This window comes from Engystomops pustulosus, chromosome 7 (genome assembly GCF_040894005.1).
Source record: "Engystomops pustulosus chromosome 7, aEngPut4.maternal, whole genome shotgun sequence".
NCBI classification, from domain to species: Eukaryota; Metazoa; Chordata; class Amphibia; order Anura; family Leptodactylidae; genus Engystomops; species Engystomops pustulosus.
This window is the reverse complement of record NC_092417.1, coordinates 157009620-157027028: the sequence shown is the minus strand read 5'-3', so window position 1 is coordinate 157027028 and position 17409 is coordinate 157009620. Positions and strand designations below refer to the sequence as shown.

Sequence of the window (17409 nt, the reverse complement as noted above, 5' to 3'; positions counted from 1 at the left end):
GCAAAAGAGTTTGTATGTTCTCTCCGTGTTTGCGTGGGTTTCCTCTGTGTCTTCCAGTTTCCTCCCACACTCCAAAACATTCTGGCAGGTTGATTAGATTGTGAGCCTCTTTGGGCTTTGTACAGCGCCAAGTGATCTGTGTGCATTACAAAAATAAAGGAATTATTATTATCTACAGGTTTCTATGGTTCACGTGGCTGCTGTAAAGTGTATCTCTATATGCTGTTACCGCATCTTGGGCAAGATGGCCGCCCACATAAACAGAAAATAAAGTAAAAATTAAACAGTTTAAGTATCCGATTTCACATTTTCCTTTTAAGCCTCCAGAAAAGATCAAAGGTTTGGATCTACTTCTTCTCATCAACAGTAATAATCTTGTTGTCCTGGGTCGAATCCTCCGTCTAATCTAACATGATGTTATCGGTTCCCATGAGATGACCCCGGTGCCATCCACCCCCTGTCCTTGTATTGACATGTGGTTACAGATCAATGAGTGACAATCTCTCTGGCCATAAACACGTCCCCCGCTCGCGGTCATTGAGCCGGCCGAAATAAAACCTAATACTAATTCACGTTGCACTTTGCATTACAAGGAAGTATTCTGGTACCAAAATCGGATAAAAGTCCCAGCAGGGTGACGGGAGACAAGAGCCGCTTCTGTCTCCTTTGTACGTGGATTTGCAAGAACGATCGACCTTTCCCCTACTTCCGAAATCCCCACGTGACTCCTGCCTCTACATGGAGGGAGGGTCCGTACTCCGCTCACTCAGTGCCCTTCAAATGACACAGCAGGGATTCCTCGCACATTGTATTACTCTCCTTGGCTGCAGATGACAGCGCGGAAAGTTTTGCTTTCATTTTCATTTTTTACGTCACTCATTTTTCCTTCGCAAATTCTCAAAGGATTTCGAGGACGTCCTTGACCTCCGACCGTCGCTGTATTTGGAAGTTAGTTGGTTCACAAGGAGTTAATACACTCCTTAACTCCGCTTATACTGAGAAATCTCGGACGAGGGGTACAAGGTCCTTAGGACTTTTATGGATTACTCATTATCGCAGGGATCTGTCCTCATTCCGTAAATGTAGGTTAAGGGGTTTCCAGGCTCTTATATTACTAATTTCTACCCATAGTAGATTGGTGATGGTACAAGACCCGGCACCCCCACTGATCAACGGTTGTACGTTACAGTCGTAACCAGAAGAATACAGCCCCGGCCGTAGTGTTTCGTCCCAATGGCCAAACCGTAACCACAGCTCACGTAGAAGTGGAAGCCAGAGCTGTGTATGAAGGTCCTTGGTATCATAAGACCTGGGATCAGTGTCTAATTGGGGGACCGATGTAAGAAAGCTGCATTGTCCAAAGTGGACGATTCTTATAGGGGTTTGATTGTAACCCCTTATCCACAGGGAACTGGTAAGACCCCCACCGACCACAAAACTGTGAGTCCCATTCACCCTTAATGATAGAGCAAGAGGGATCTTCGGGCTAAGGATGTGTTAAAGAGACTCTGTCACCAGGTTTTACCCCTTTAGCAGCCCCCTCAGGTAGGGGATGAAATGTCCTTTCCAGAATTCCCTGTTTTATGTGAAATGTCACCCATTAATCTATAAAAAATATCCTCCAAGTCATGTGAAAATGAGCAGAGATTAGTCAAGTTTTGAGACTGTAGTGGGGGGTTCAATGCAGGTGCTCCTTTCTTTGGTTCTGTAGTAACTAAAGACATGCTGCTGGTGATTAGATAAGAATCTTGTCTTTTACTTAGGGCAGCACGGTGGTTAGCATTACAGCCTTGCAGCGCTGGGGTCCTGGGTTCAAGTCCCAGGGTCAACATCTGCAAAGAATTTGTATGTCCTCCCTGTGTTTGCGTGGGTTTCCTCCGGGTCCTCCGGTTTCCTCCCACACTCCAAAACATACTGGTAAGTTGATTAGATTGTGAGCCCCATTGGGGACCGGGACTGATTTGGCAAACTCTGTGCAGCGCAGCATAATCTGTGTGCGCTATATAAAGGAATTATTATTAGTACGTCTTGACACATAACCAATCAAGGGAAATCTGGTTGTATAACCAATCGTTGACTTCCAACTAACGACAAACACAAAGAATGGAAACATCCATGACCCTTCTATCTTCTATCTCTAATAATTTACCAGTAATTGTGATTATGTTTGAAAGAGACCCCTCAGATGCATCTTACGACTCCATGCTCAAGTTATGATGCCTAAAAATAAAGACGACGAAAGCCAAGCACAATCCCTTTAAAGTCAATGAAACCTCAAAGAAGACCTCAATGTACCTGGAACAGTGAAACATTCCCCCCCAAAGGAAAAGCATCTCTTTGACAAGACCACTACCGTATCCCAACAAGATTATCTGGGACAGCCATAATTTATGCAAACCAACCTATTAACCTATTGTGAGATGACCTTCCCCCAAGCAGACCACTCTTTGATTAAATTTTGGGTGGACTTCTCTAAGAGGCTTTGCCATTAATAATGGATCTTAAATGATGTCTCGATGAAGGGGTGGTCTATTCATGTGTGAGTCATAGGCCATAGAGGGGGGGGGGGGGAGGGTCACAAATTAAAAAAAGAAAATCTAGGATGGAATGGTACGTGTTATAGTAAGTTGGTGACTATTCCGCACAATTTGTCCTCAGCTTTCCTTGTATTTTCCACAGCGCAGTACGCAGCACCTTTCCATGGTTACCGGCACCCATCCCCCGACTCCTATATCTGGGTCATGTGGCGGCTGGGGAATGCATAATCAATTATTCTTGTAACTAAGGACACAAAGCTCATGTCTAGGTTATTAGGCTCAAGGATCGGATTCAGGAGGAAGAACCCATGGCTTCCCTAAGAATTTCCCAAAAATCTACACCAAAATCTGCACCTCAAATAAAAGAAAAAAAACCTAACCTAAAAGAAAAGCTAAGTGGTCACCAAGCAATTTTATTTCTAAATAATTTCCTAGAATGTCATTGTGTAGTTTAATTCTCAGTTATTGCTTATGGTAATGTATACGTGTACTAGCGGATAACATCTGACCATGTAAAGAAAGATCCTATAGACTTTAGCAGAATTTAACTACCCCGCATCTATGTGTTCACATTTCCAGGAGGAATTACAGAGGAATAACGCAACACAGACCTTAAAGAAAGTGTAAGTTATATATGATTGTATATATCTGAAGATATACAATGAAATCTCAATGAGTAATGAGTAGCCCTGAATAGGGAAGCTCTATTGAGTATTTAGGTCTACAAACCATCACCAACCTGGACAGTGACAGGATCACAGCGATGTCCTTCTATATCTGAGAGATTCAGTATTATGCTGAAAAAGAACATTGTACGCTGCATACAGACTGACTTAAAGAGAACCTGTCAGCAGGTTTATCCCATTAAACTACCCTCAGGCCCCTTTCACACTTGCGTTTTTCACGTGCGTTTACTGCATGTGTATTTGATGCGCAGAACTTGCATTGCACTCTGACCCAGGGCAAATTTACTTACCTGGACCAGTCGCGATCCCTGATTCGAATGGTACGACAAGTCTGGCGCGATTCATGAAGATCGTGCGCCCGAGTTCCTGCATCCGTCGCTTCCACGCCGAGGTCCGCCGGACTTCACCTTCTTCTTCCCGGTGCATGTAAGTGCATTGTCTTGCGACACAATTCTAAATGTTAAATCTTGCTCGTTGTCCGAATTCTGTCGCGTGCATGCCGGCGCCGATGCGGGAAAATCCGATCGCGTGCGCCAAAAACCCAGGGAAATTCGGCGCAAAATGGAAATCTTTGGGAAACCTGATGAAAATGCGCTCCACTGACCCTTAGTAAATGAGCCCCATTGTATTCAATGGATTTTTTCAGACTTGCATTTTTTTTCACGCACACACACGTGTTTTTTTTAACGCGTGTTTAAATCTCAGCATGCTGTACTTTATAATAATGCTTTATTTATATAGTGCACACAGATAATGCAGCGCTGCACAAAGCTTGCCAAATTGGTCCCTGTCCCCAATGGGGCTCACAATCTAATCAACCTACCAGTATGTTTTGGAGTGAGGGAGGAAACCGGAGGACAAGGAGGAAACCCACGGATCACCGAGAGAGCATACAAACTCTTTGCAGATGTTGACCTGGGTGGGAATCGAACCCAGGACACCAGCGCTGCAAGGCAGTAGTGCTTCTCACTGAGCCACCATGCTGCCATAACTTTTGCAAGTCACGCACCTGAAGAACGCACCATACAAGTCTATGGAGATGCATTAAAAATGCATTACACTCTGAGACACATGCAAGTGAATTTAGAATCAGTTAAAGGGGTTGGCCACTTCCAGCAAATAACTGATGTGTAATGAAAAGTTATACAATTTTCCAACTTTCTGTATCAATTCCTCGTGGTTTTCTAGATCTCTGCTTGCTTTCATGCTATAGAAAGCGTCTATGTCTTCTGCCAGTGGATTGAAATCTGTCCATAGTCATGTGATGTCACACAGGTGCACAAGCCGTTAGCACCTGCGTGTCCCTCACATGATCATGGACAGATTTCTATTCACTGGAAGTAAACAAAGAAGATTTCTATATGAGGACAGCAAGAAGAGATCTAGAAAACCGTGAGGAACTGATACAGAAAGTATTTTGTTAAATTGTATAACCTTTGCATTTACTCACACAAACAATATCAATTATTTGTTGAAAGTGGACAACCCCTTTAACTGAGTGCTAATTGATTAAAGGTTTAGTACGGTAAAGCCTGCAAGAGCATGGAGCAACATTTTTTTTCTAATGGGTTTCCAGAGGTCACTGTGAACTTGACCTTAATAATTCTATAAAGATGAAAGGAGCAGCAGTGGAGCGGCGTATCTACTGCTCCTTTCATACGGAAATACAGGGGATCAATGTTAGTTTAAAGGAAATCAACCTCAAGGATGTAGTAGTTTTGACCCGAGCATACTTACATGCCCCCTGAATCCAAATCAATTCTTCATTTAGCAGTTAATGGTTTATTTAAAAAAAAAATTCAAATGATGAGCCTCAGGGGCTCCTGTGTACGTCAGAGAAGCCCCTTCTGGCTCCGTTGGCTATCAATGACTCTCTGGCAGGGGAAGGGATGGGGCTGGCAGGTATAAGCGCCAAAGAAAGGTGTGAATAATTAGCAGATGACACAGACAGAAAAAGGCTGTGACCTATACAGGAGCCCCTGGGGCTCATTTGCATGTTTTAAAAAGTTAATATATATATATATGCCTATTACAGCTAAAAGAAGAATAGGTCCTGTTTCAGGGGGCACACACCAGCAGAAATAAGTATAATTGGGTTAAAACCACTAAATCTATGAGGTTCATTTCCCTGAAGTGGTTGGACACTCATCCCTACAGGGGAGATGTGTATTCAGAGGGAAAACGCTTTTACGTTTTGTACAATAATTAGAATATTCTACTTTCTATCTCTACAAAATGTTATTCATAAGGCAACTAATGCTTCTATCAGCTCTTAACACTCCCATCTTCCCAGCCCCTTATTGTCAGGGGTGCCCCTGCATCCCATGTCTGGGCACCCTACGAGGCTTACCTCTCCGCGCTCCAGCAGGCGTCTCCTGTGATCCAGTGCGTGCATCCCCACCTCCTAGGGCACGTGCACGTTGGCTCTGTGATATTTAAAGGGCCAGAGTGCCGCTAATTGGCGCCGGCCCCTCCCGGATCTTTGTGGTTCATATCCCTAGAGAAAGCTTTTATCGTGACCCCTGCTTCCGTTCCTGTCCTCGATTCCTTGCGCCTGCCTTGACCTTGTGCTACGTCCCCGTCTCCGATCCTGTGCCGCCTGTCCTGACCTTCTGGCTGACCCTGATTCCGATTCTGCCTGCCAAATCTGTACATCGCTTTGGCCACCACCGCAAGCAAAGTTGCGCCTGTGGAGCGACCTGGTGGTATCCCACCACAGCAAGTCCAACCCACTTTGCGACGGCTCTGCTGCGGGCTCTGGTGGCACCCACTTAGACTCTGCTCCCAGGTGTTGGCTTACGTCATCGCTCGCGGTGGTTCAGTGGGTCCATCACCACCGACCAAGACCCTGATGACAGCACCTGCCTGCCATAGGCTAATACATCTTGTGGTCCCTCCAAACCACAGCCCTGGATTCTCTGCCTTCTAAAGCAACAAAAATTGTCTTCTACTGCCTAAACATACATTTATGATTTTCAAGGCCTAGTGGACCTCGAATTCCAATTTTTCTATTGGCGGAATCTACAAAATATTTGCCATTTTTAAAGTGGTAACAGAAATGTCCTCATCCAACTCTATAGAATATGTTACACATGCTTGGAACCTGCATTAGCCCACAACTTCCATATTCAGTATGGCAGCCTATAGTAAACTCAGAGTACACGTCAACAGGCAGTAGGTCATACGGTTACGCGAGCTCTGATTACAGCGATCACTCTGTTACAACCTTTGCCCTTGGGACTGTGCGGGATGGAATTCTTCTGAAAATGACCCGTAATCACAAGACCGGGATAATGTTTAGCATTTTATCTCTCTATGCCAGAATATCACAAGCGGCTGGAACGCGATCATTCCACAAAATTGGGAGGTGATACGTAATGGTGGAAATTTACTACGTTCATTAATGTCTGTACTACAGGAAGAGTCGGCTGATTCTTAGGAGGAATTAAGTCTAAGGGTCAGATACATTGTCATCTGGGCTGCTGAAATGCGTTAGGACTGGGTTGGTAGGTGGATGATGGTTTATAATTTCCACGGTACAAAGATTATTTTAGGGATAATTTACTAATAAATGTATCTATTGGTAGGTACTGTGTGCATCTGGCCCATATTATGGATGCTGTGGGACCGGGCCTGTATGAATATACAACAGTGTAGAGTTTGTAAAATTATGCAATACTTACCATAGGTTTAGCACCAAAACTTAAAAAACCAAGTTACCAACATAAAGACAGTACCAGAATGAAGCTTACTGCATAGAAACAGTACCAGAACCAAGATTACTACATAGAGTTCTAAAAGCAAAGAAAGTGTGAGAATGAAGCTTAATACATAGATACAGTATCAGAACCAACATTTAATATATAGAGTTCTAGCACTGAGCATACTACTTGGGTCCAGTATCAGAACGAAGCTTGCAATATATATGCTGCCTAAATAAATGAAGCTTAATACATAAATAAAGCATCAGAATGATGCTTAGTATATATACATAATACCAAAACCAAGATTACTATGTAGCACTAGAACCAAGCATAAAACTTAATGTAAATAGTAAATAATATAACTCACTAAATAGATTCAGTACCAGCACCAAGATTACTACATAGATTACTAGAACCAAGCTTATTTCATAGATTACTATAGATTTATTTCATTGAAGCTTGCTACTTAGATTGTGTACCAAAACCGAGAGTATGTAGTACTAGAACCAAACTTATTTTATAGATACCAAATCAGAATGATGCTTACTACACAGAATCATGACCAGGACAAAGATAGCAGCCTAAAGTACCAGAACCAAGCTTACTATATACATTCAGTGCCAGAACCAACAATATTAAAAGGTATAAAAGCAGAAGCAGGATAGAAGAATGAATAGATGCAGGTTTGAAGGGCAAAAGTCCCCACTCTAGGAAAATCATATTGGGTCATACCAAGTTCGACAAGTGGTTTGAAAGGTAATGGACCACTAGGTGTCCTTGGCCCACATTACCCTGGAATTAGGGTTTTTAGGAAATTGACACAAATACTAATCAATACTAAATCAATGTGCATTGTATGTACTGGTACAGTGCCACACATATGATTGTGGCTGGATTTGGTACTGCAACTCATAAACCATGTATAGTGCTGGAAGTTTGTAACATCTTACATTAATGACATGGTATGGTAAAGGGTTAAAATATCACACGACAGATTGTATTGTTCTCCATGGCAGACACAGTGTGATGTCCCACAAATCCATGTACATTAAATTAACTGTATATTCTGTTGACTATGACGACAGAGGAACCACAGTCAGTGGGAGATGGGTGGCAGCACCTGGGCCCACTCACATGGTGGGGCCCATCCACTTGGGACACTACATACTTGCCAACCAGCTAATTGGTGCAAAGCCAAAGGGTGCAATGTGTGTGAATGGAGGAGCTTAATGGGCCCAGCAATTGTCACTTCCCAATGCTCACTACCATTATTATAAGTAAGAATATATATAGGGGACCTACAGAGGATGTCTTATGTATCATACACCAAACACTAGAAATATCACAAGAATATGATCACATATATTTATTAGGGAATGAATTAGTGGATATTATGGCCCAAGATAGAAAAATATCTTAGTGCACAACATTGTAACAAGTGAAAGAAGAAATTACTAAAAGGAAAAGACTTGATACCGAATATAAGGAACTTATACTTGTTATTACTTCTTGCTAAAGCCATAGTTGTGGTGAGTTCCTTGTGCAGATCAGAAGCTTCATGGTCCATCGTGGGTGGGGAGACTTTAGTGGTTACGAAAGCAAAACCATAATATATAGGCAAAAAAGCAAATAAGAGATAAGAAATCTACCATCAAAGTCCATCATGATAAACCAGGGACATTACTCATAAATCCAGGCACCGGGACTGTGGTAATCTTCTCATATTTTTTATCCCCTCCTTCTAAAATCAACTTCAAAAATTATTGTAACAAGTCTGAAAAACTCCCATAGGTATTACCAGAGCCCCTCTGTGCTGTAGCTTCATATGCAGTTACACTGTGCAGGAGTTGTTTCCCCTTCCCACCGTGTGCCAAAATTTCCTCTGCTGCCCTGGAATTACATCAGGCAGAGGGAAGCAAGAAGTGCTGATGGAGCAGGGGGGAGACAGTGTAACAGCCTATGAAGCCAGAGCACAGAGGGCCTCTGGTAACGCACCCAGTTCTCTTCAGACTCATTAGCTAATTGTAGAAGAAAGGAGCCCATGGATAACAGATATGAGAAGATTATGAATCTATGAGTAAGTGAAGCAAGAAGTTAAGTCTCTTGTATACAGCAGAGCAAGAACACACTGTATAATTTTATTTTATTTTTTTTTTATGCCTTTTAAGTTACTGGAGCCTCCTAGTGGCTGATAGTTTGGGTCCTAGTGATTGGAAGACCCTAGTTTTAGCTTGGGTTCCCTTTGAGTACCGATGTAATGGAATCACTGAGACCCCAAATGATCAGCAATCTAGGCCCTATCATGTGAAAAAAAACTTGTTTCTAACTTGTTTTGTGGGAAAACTCCTATAAGGTGAGTTTCCACCACATGGGTTCAAGCCCCAAGGTCAACATTTGCAAAGAATGTGTATGTTCTCTCCAAGTTTATGTGGGTTTCCTTCCACACTCCAAAACATACTGGTAGGTTGATTAGATTGTGAGCCCCATTGGGGACAGGGACTGATTTGGCAAGCTCTGTGCAGCGCTGTGTAATCTGTGTGCGCTATATAAATAATGAATTATTTAGTGAGAAGGAAGTAATGTTTGGAGATGGCGCTACTACAAGTAGTTGCTAAGTTTGCTGTTGTGGCTTTCCAACCAATATTAGGGTTTTGGAGAAAGGAGGAAGTAGCCTATTAGCGGAAGTTGAGGTATGTTACTTTTGGTATATTGAAGGAGTCTTTGGTGGGTAGCCTCTGTTGACCCTGACCCAGGCTAAACAGCAAAGCTGAAAAACAGTTAAATTATGTATAGTAAATCCTAAATTAAATAGTACATTATTATCTCAAAAAACGGTTTCTCTTTGGAAAGTTTCATTTTTGCTTATTTAGATGGCAAGAAAAAGTTACAGGGTGTAGGGTGGACTCCCAGGTGAAAAATGGATGTACAAACGGTGATGTGAACTTTCGCGTATTTATTAGCTAAAGTTGTTTGACAACCCGTTTCGACCCGTTTTCATCAGGTCAAAGAACTACAGGGGGCAAGAGTGAGCAGAGGAGTGTAGCTAAGCAGATGGCTTCTGCCTATGTAGGGGCTCTGTAGAATAGGCCCCAACTCACCTTCCGTATATCCATTTTTCACCTGGAAGTGCGCCCAACACTTTCGGGCATTTGACCCAAAAACATCCTTCACATAGGTGATCATGCATATTTGGGGTGAAGAACCGCCCACACAAGCCTTCTACAGTCTTGTATTTTCCTACTACTACTTCCTAAAAAAAAAATTTCCCCTTCACCATTTTTGTGTAGTGTTTTTTGCCTTTTTGTTTTATTTTAACACCTTAATCCTCACCAAGTCCTAGTGTGGCCGAAGCACAATTCACATGTCAACAGGAAATGCTTGACAGATAACTTCCCTTTCCAGTTCCATCCCGTGCACATGCTCAGTAGACTGGAAAATCCATGGAATGCAGGAAAATGACAAGTGGCAAATGAGAAATCAAGATCTCTTTATATGATGGAAGAAACTTATAATGTCATTCGCATCATCAATGGTGTTGGTTGTTATCCCTTGTTCAATGGATATCCCTTAAATGCAGTTTTTAGTTTCTTCTGATTCTATATAATACCTCCCCAGAGTTCTTCCGAGCTATATATATATATATATATATATATATATATATATATACAGGAGGGGTAATGTCCAAGATTTAGATTTCTAAAGTGACATTCCTTTCCCAGCCTCTAAAAGTGACTCAACTTAGGAAAAAAGTGACTTGTCTTTGCTCATTAATATATAACTTTGAAGGAGATGAGTTTTAACATAAAAGATGGAATTCTAGAAAGGACATTTCATACCGAGCCTGAGGGGGCTAGTAAGTTTGTGAGGAAAAAGCTCTTGAAAGTGAAAATTTTCTGTTTAAGAATTCTCATGGCAAATTTGGCACAATTAGGAAGCATGCCCCAGATAGGAAAATTACAAGTCAAAACCCGACTGAAGAGCATGATTAATGTGAATGTGGAATTCTCTCCCCTTCTCTTGTTGATTTGTAAAACCTCTGTTTTCCATTTCCAGTGCCCTGGAATTGATGTTTTTGGATAATCCTTCAGATATTATTAAGAATATTCAGTTCTCCTTTGGCACCAGGGGGCTGAACCAAAGCCCAATCCACATAGCGGCTGCTTGTACAGCAATTTGCCACCTCAGTAGACTTCAATGAACTTCTCCTGCTATGTGTCCTTATGCCTGCAGCCCTGCAGGACATGAACCTGAAGTCCACCACCACCACAGCTGGTCAGGGATGAGTTCCCAGAAGAATGTTTTTGTACATCGGCCCCACGGTGCTTGTTTTTTGCCTTGGATATAAACGCCCATGCAGTCACTACTTGTACAATTCACTTAGGAATACTTTTCCCATTATTATATTTTACATTTAAGAACATGAGGAGGAAGGCAGCTAAATAATCTTCAAGACCTTCCAGGTCCTTCACTCACACTAGGAGACTTCAGTTCTTTATTACTGGGTGAAAGGGAAGTGACAAGTACCAAGCACATTTATGACTTTGCACTTGTCACTTCATCTCCTCCCCGGCAGTGGAAGGGGGATTCTGGGACTAAAATATTGATGAACTTTCCTTCGGATGGACCCTTATGATGAGGCTGGTGGCATCTGAGGCTGTAGCTGCTATACGTTGTATAATGAAAGTGTTTAGTTTGGCACCTGAGTGAGATTGAGTTATGTGATTGATGTAAGTGACAGCACTGGTCCGTTACATGGAAGCCACAGCTGGGTGTTAGTCCAACTTATTTACTGCCGATGACCAGGGTCCAGTGGCGTAACTTGAAGCTGAAGGGCCCCAATGCAAAGTCTGTGCCAGGCCTAGTAATAGTAGTAATGGGAAATTGACCCCTTATGGGCTCCCTAAATCTCTTGGGCCTGGTTGTAACCTCACCCTCAGCACACCCTTAAATTAATCCCATGCCAAAGTCGGACTGGCCCACCAGAGAATCAGAGGATCCTCCGGTGGGCCCAGGCACTAACATAATGATGGCCAAGCAGAAGACAACCCCATTTGAAGATTAGTAGGTTTTATTTACTAGGGGATGATGAACGGTGGGCCCCCACTAAAATTTTATTTGGTGGACCCAAGGAGACCCAGTCTGACACTTCTGATGAACCATCCTAAGGTTCTTTGGTCTAGAAGGACCTTGCTCATGGTATAGATAACATCAAAGATTAAGATTAACGTAAATATCTTGAACTAATCTAGATGTGGATCCCAAGAGCAGGAAAAGTTCCTCAAGAAGCTCCAGATTGGGTTTGTCTATTACTGGACCTCATAGGCCTTGATATGGAAGGATCCCACCATTGAACCTGGACTTGTTCAACATGTAAAGGGTTGTTCCAATGTGAATGTAGCACTGAATTACTAAATACTGAAGTACTGATTGTAGCTTGGATGGTAAGTGGTATTAGGATGTGTCATAATTATCTCACTTGATGGCTTTCTTTCCTTAAAGGGGGTTTAAAAAAATTATATCTAAAATTCCTCATATCCAAGTTTGAAAATAAAAAAATCCATCTTCACCTATCGTATCCTCTGATGCTCCCTTCCCAATCCAACGTTGCCCGGTAATTACTAATTGAGTGATAACATCACAATGCAGGATGACATCACTGCAGCTAGTAACTTACTGTAGGGGGTCAATGTTACAAAGCAAAATGGGGCACAGAAGTGACAAACTCCCGTGTCATGGGACCAGGAAGTGCTGGCAGAAAATTGGTGGCTAATTATGGAATATTTAATTTTTGAAATGGGTTGCACAAACTTTTGTTATGGGATAGGGGATAACAATGTGATCGGTGGGGGTCCAACTGCTGAGACCCTACCGATCATGACAGTTCACCCATTTTAAAGGACCCATTTTAATGGAAATCTACCATCAAAATTCATCATGATAAACCAGGGGCACTTACTTATAGAACCAGGCACCTTGACTGTGGTAATCTTATATTTTTTATTCATCGCCTTCTTTCCTTTTAAAATCAACTCTTAAAATTATGTTAATGAAGGGCCCTGGGGTGCATTCCGAGAGCCCCTCCACAGGCTGTTACTCTGTCTCACTCTCACCCCAGCTCCTTCAGCACTTCCCCCCTCACACTGTGCCATAAGAAGGAAGGGGGAATTGCTGAGGGAGCAGCAAGTAGGGTTAGAAAGTTTGTGAAGCTACAGCACTGCACTGAGGGGCTCTGGTAACGCCCACACAGAGCCCTTCTCTAATATAGGAAAATTCAAACAGTCACAGTGTCTGCATCAATGCCTGATTTTTATGGTAAGTCTCCCTTAAGTAATTGAATAAAATAGCAGGTTAAGCTTAGATAGAGACTAACAATTATAGAAGGAACGATTACTGGAATGGCCACTGCCACATGTACTGTGGTCAATGGAACATATTTAAGTAATAAAATTGGTGAATTGCAATAACCAGGCTCATACCACTCTTTGGGTTACACAATGTTTAGGTCAATTAACAGCCAAATTGTAGCTCTTCTAAGTTTTAGTCAGTTTTGCATTGAATGGTTTTGGATAATTGTTTAATTGATTTTATCTCCTGTTTACTATGGAGATGTGGGGCAAAAGTCACAAATGCGGAGCCAAAGTGATACCTGTTCTACAGGATTAGGAGGACTTGGGACAAGGTCACCAATGTTACCAGCTCAACCTGCAAACATACAAAGGGCAACAAATATTGTCATGTAAAATAGGTAGAAAAGTTAATTTGTTGACATTTGTCTTTCTTTGGATTTTACAGACTTTATAACACCTAACGTAATGTAACTACAGCTTCTGCTCTATAACATTCTAACTGAATTTCCAAAGTGACTGGACAGCTGGGACCTCACACAGAAATGAAGGATAATGTTACATGATGAATATTCCATATCCCAACAATCTAATAATAGAATCACACTGGTTACATTGTATGTCCGCATATAAATCATTGTAGCATACAATGTACCACTGATATGATTTGGTTATACTGTATCATTGTCATGGACCATATTTAAAGGAAATTTATCATCAAAATCCATCATGATAAACCAGGGACACTACTATAATATATATATATATATATATATATATATATATATATAAATAATAAATCCTTTATTTATATAGTTCACACAGATTACGCAGCTCTGCACAGAATTTGCCAAATCAGACCTGTCCCCATGGGGCTCACAATCTAATCAACCTACCAGTATGTTTTGGAGTGTGAGAGAAAACCGGAGGAAACACATGCAAATTAATCTTCTTATATTTGTTATCCATGGTCTCCTTCCTTCTAAAGCAGGGGTCTCAAACTCGCGGCCCACAGGCCAACTGCGGCCCGCGGGACAATATTTTGCGGCCCCCACCTGGTCGCGCTGCATGGAGAGGGCTCACGGGCTGAGCCCTCTCCATAGCCGGTAAGTCTTTTCTGCATATTGCAGCAAAGGCTTACCGGTAACACCCGCGATCGGTGCTAGCACCGATCGCGGGTGCTTTCACAGCGATGGCTGCCGACAAAGCTGCCGGCAGCCTCAAAAAGATAGCGGCGCATGGGCGCCGCCATCTTACCTGGGATCACCGCTCCCCGTGACGTCATCGGGGGGCGGAGATCCGTCTCCATGGTAGCCTCAGGTCTTCCGAAGACCCAAGGCTATTTCGTTTTAACCCCTTCATTACAATGTGCTGATAGCACATTGTAATGAATGAGGAGGAAAATCTCCATACTGTAGTATGGCAGTATATGATAGGATCGATCAGACAACCTAGGGTTAAAGTACCCTAGGGAGTCTGAAAAATAGTATAAATAAAAATTAAAAAAAAGTTTAAAAAAAATAATAATAATAAAAAAACCTAAAATTTCAAATCACCCCCCTTTCCCTAGAACTGACATAAATATAAATAAACAGTAAAAATCATAAACATATCAGGTATCGACGCGTCCGAAAATGCCCGATCTATCAAAATATGATGACGGTTTTTCAGTGCGTTTAACCCCGTTACGGAAAATAGCGCCCAAATTCGAAAATGGCACTTTTTTGCCATTTTGAAAAATATAAAAAAATCTATAAAAAGTGATCAAAAGGTTGTACAGTCCTAAAAATGATATCATTGAACATATTATCAAATTTCGCAAAAAATGACAGCACCCACAGCTCCGTACACCAAAGTATGAAAAAGTTATTAGCGCCAGAATTTGGCAAAATAAAAAAAAATATTTTTGTACAGTAGGTTTTAATTTTTGTAAATGTATGAAAACATTATAAAACCTATACAAATTTGGTATCCCCTTAATCGTACCGACCCAAAAAATAAAGTAGACATGTCATTTGGGGCGCTCAGTGAAAGACGTAATATCCAAGCCCACAAGAAAATGGCGCAAATGCATTTTCATTGCATTTGGAATTTTTTTCCCGCTTCCGAGTACATGGCATGGAATATTTAATACCATCACTATGAAGTGCAATTTGTTACGCAGAAAACAATCCATCACACAGCTCTTTACGTGTAAAAATAAAAAAGTTATAGTTTTTTGAAGGTGAGGAGTGAAAAATGGACATGAAAAAACAGGAAAGGGCCCGTAACCGGTTAATCCCCTTCCCTCCGGTACTTGAAGAAGATGAAGTCGCCGCTCTGAACGCACTTGGTGCAGGTCAGAGCGGCGACTTCATCTTCTTCGATGGGAGGGACACGGGGAGGCAAGTACCGGGTGGGGGGGGGGGGAGGGGGAATGGAGTGTCCCTGACTGGGCTCAGTGCGGTAGGAGCTTGGGACCCCTCGGTACACAGGACGCGTTCATAGAGAAAACACGTCTCCCAGCTCGGGGCTTTCCTTGCACTGGGAGACGCCGTGACATTTGAATCTGAATAATGATATTTTGTAAGCGCATTTTGTGTGGAAAACTTGATGCGGCCCAGCCTTACCCAGAATCTACCTCCAACGGCCCCCAGGTAAATTGAGTTTGAGACCCCTGTTCTAAAGTATGCTAAAGGACACTGGAGCCCCTCCATGCTGCAGCTTCACAGGCTGTTACGCTGTCTCAACCTCTCCATTGCTCATTGAGAACTTCACCCCTCCCTACAGAGAGAGTTTCTGCACACAATGGGGCACATTTACTAAGGGTCCGCGGACCGCATTTTTGTCGGGTTTCCCGACTTTTTCCGTTTTGTGCCGCATTTAACTGGGGTTTTTGGCGCACACGATGGGATTTTGGCGCAATCGTGTTGACTTTCATGCAACACAAATCAGGGACGTGGCCGTCGGACAACCCGACTGATTTGGACTAAGCACAGGATTTAATTTTCAAAATTGTGTCGCAAGCCATGAACTTACATGCACCAGGAAGAAGAAGGTGAACTCCGGTGGAGACATGCGACACATGCAGGAAATTGGAAGCACGATCTTAGTGAATCGCGGCAGCTCTGAATCCTCGTCGGACAACGCACCTCTGGGACCGCGACGGGACGGGTAAGTAAATGTGCCCCAATGTGCTCACCGTACCAAGCACAGGTGCCATAGCTGTCTACACGGACATATATCTGCGGCCAGATATACATCCCTCAGATAGTCGTGTGCCTAAGCTACGTTCACACGTGGCGTTTACAAATGAGGAGAGTTGCCGAATTAATTTTCCGTTACTATTTGGTGTTTACAAAATGCAATACTTACATCTGCGTTAACATCACATTAACATTTTACTAACATGCTTAACACATTTTGTAAATGCAAATGTTAATAGCAATGTAATCAGGCAAATCTCCTCTTATCAGCAGTTCTGATGCATGTGAAAACGCATGTGCTATTTTTTTGCTTTTTAAATCTAGACAAAATACGAGTGGGAGGGATTTTGGCCAAAAAGCATGTGCGTTTTGGATGTGTTTAAAAATATGACAAAAACACAACATGGGAATCAGCCATTTGGCTGTGTTCACACGAGGCAGTAACGCATGCGTTTTCAAATGCATCAGAACAGCTGAGAAGAGGAGATTTGCCTGATTACATTGCTGTTAACATTTGTGTTTACAAAAACGCAATGCTTACAAGTGCTTTAACATCAGATTAACTTCTTTCTAACGAGTTTAACGCAATGCGTTAATATTGCGCTTTATAAACGACAAATCTCCTCTGCCTCGGTTGTTGTATCGCATTTCAAAACGCAATGTAAACGCCAAGTCTGAACGCGGCCTCACAGGTTCATATTCTATAAAGGTTTCAAAATTTTTCGAAAAACCTTACTATTTTCAGTTTAGATCTCTGTACATCACTGCGGTATACGTCAGTGCTATCGAATTGACTAATACAACCGTACGTCTTGCTATACGCTGGCTTTGGCATTGCATCATTGCTCATAACCACAACATATAGGAAGGTTCATGTCATCCAGACATCTGCTGAGACCTCACATGTGAGTTTGAATGAAATTCCTCCCCAGCTGCTTGGAACCTCACAGTCT

General features: G+C 42.3%; 1 protein-coding gene across 1 annotated transcript in view; it reads left to right on the top strand.

Moving 5' to 3' along the window:
- Positions 1-3115: 3115 nt before the first annotated feature.
- CPT1A (carnitine palmitoyltransferase 1A) overlaps positions 3116-17409 on the top strand; it is a 68224-nt gene continuing 53930 nt past the window's right edge. The window contains exon 1 of the mRNA XM_072118528.1: positions 3116-3160. The gene's annotated coding sequence lies outside the window, so the exon portion shown is untranslated. The remainder of the gene's footprint in view (positions 3161-17409) is intronic.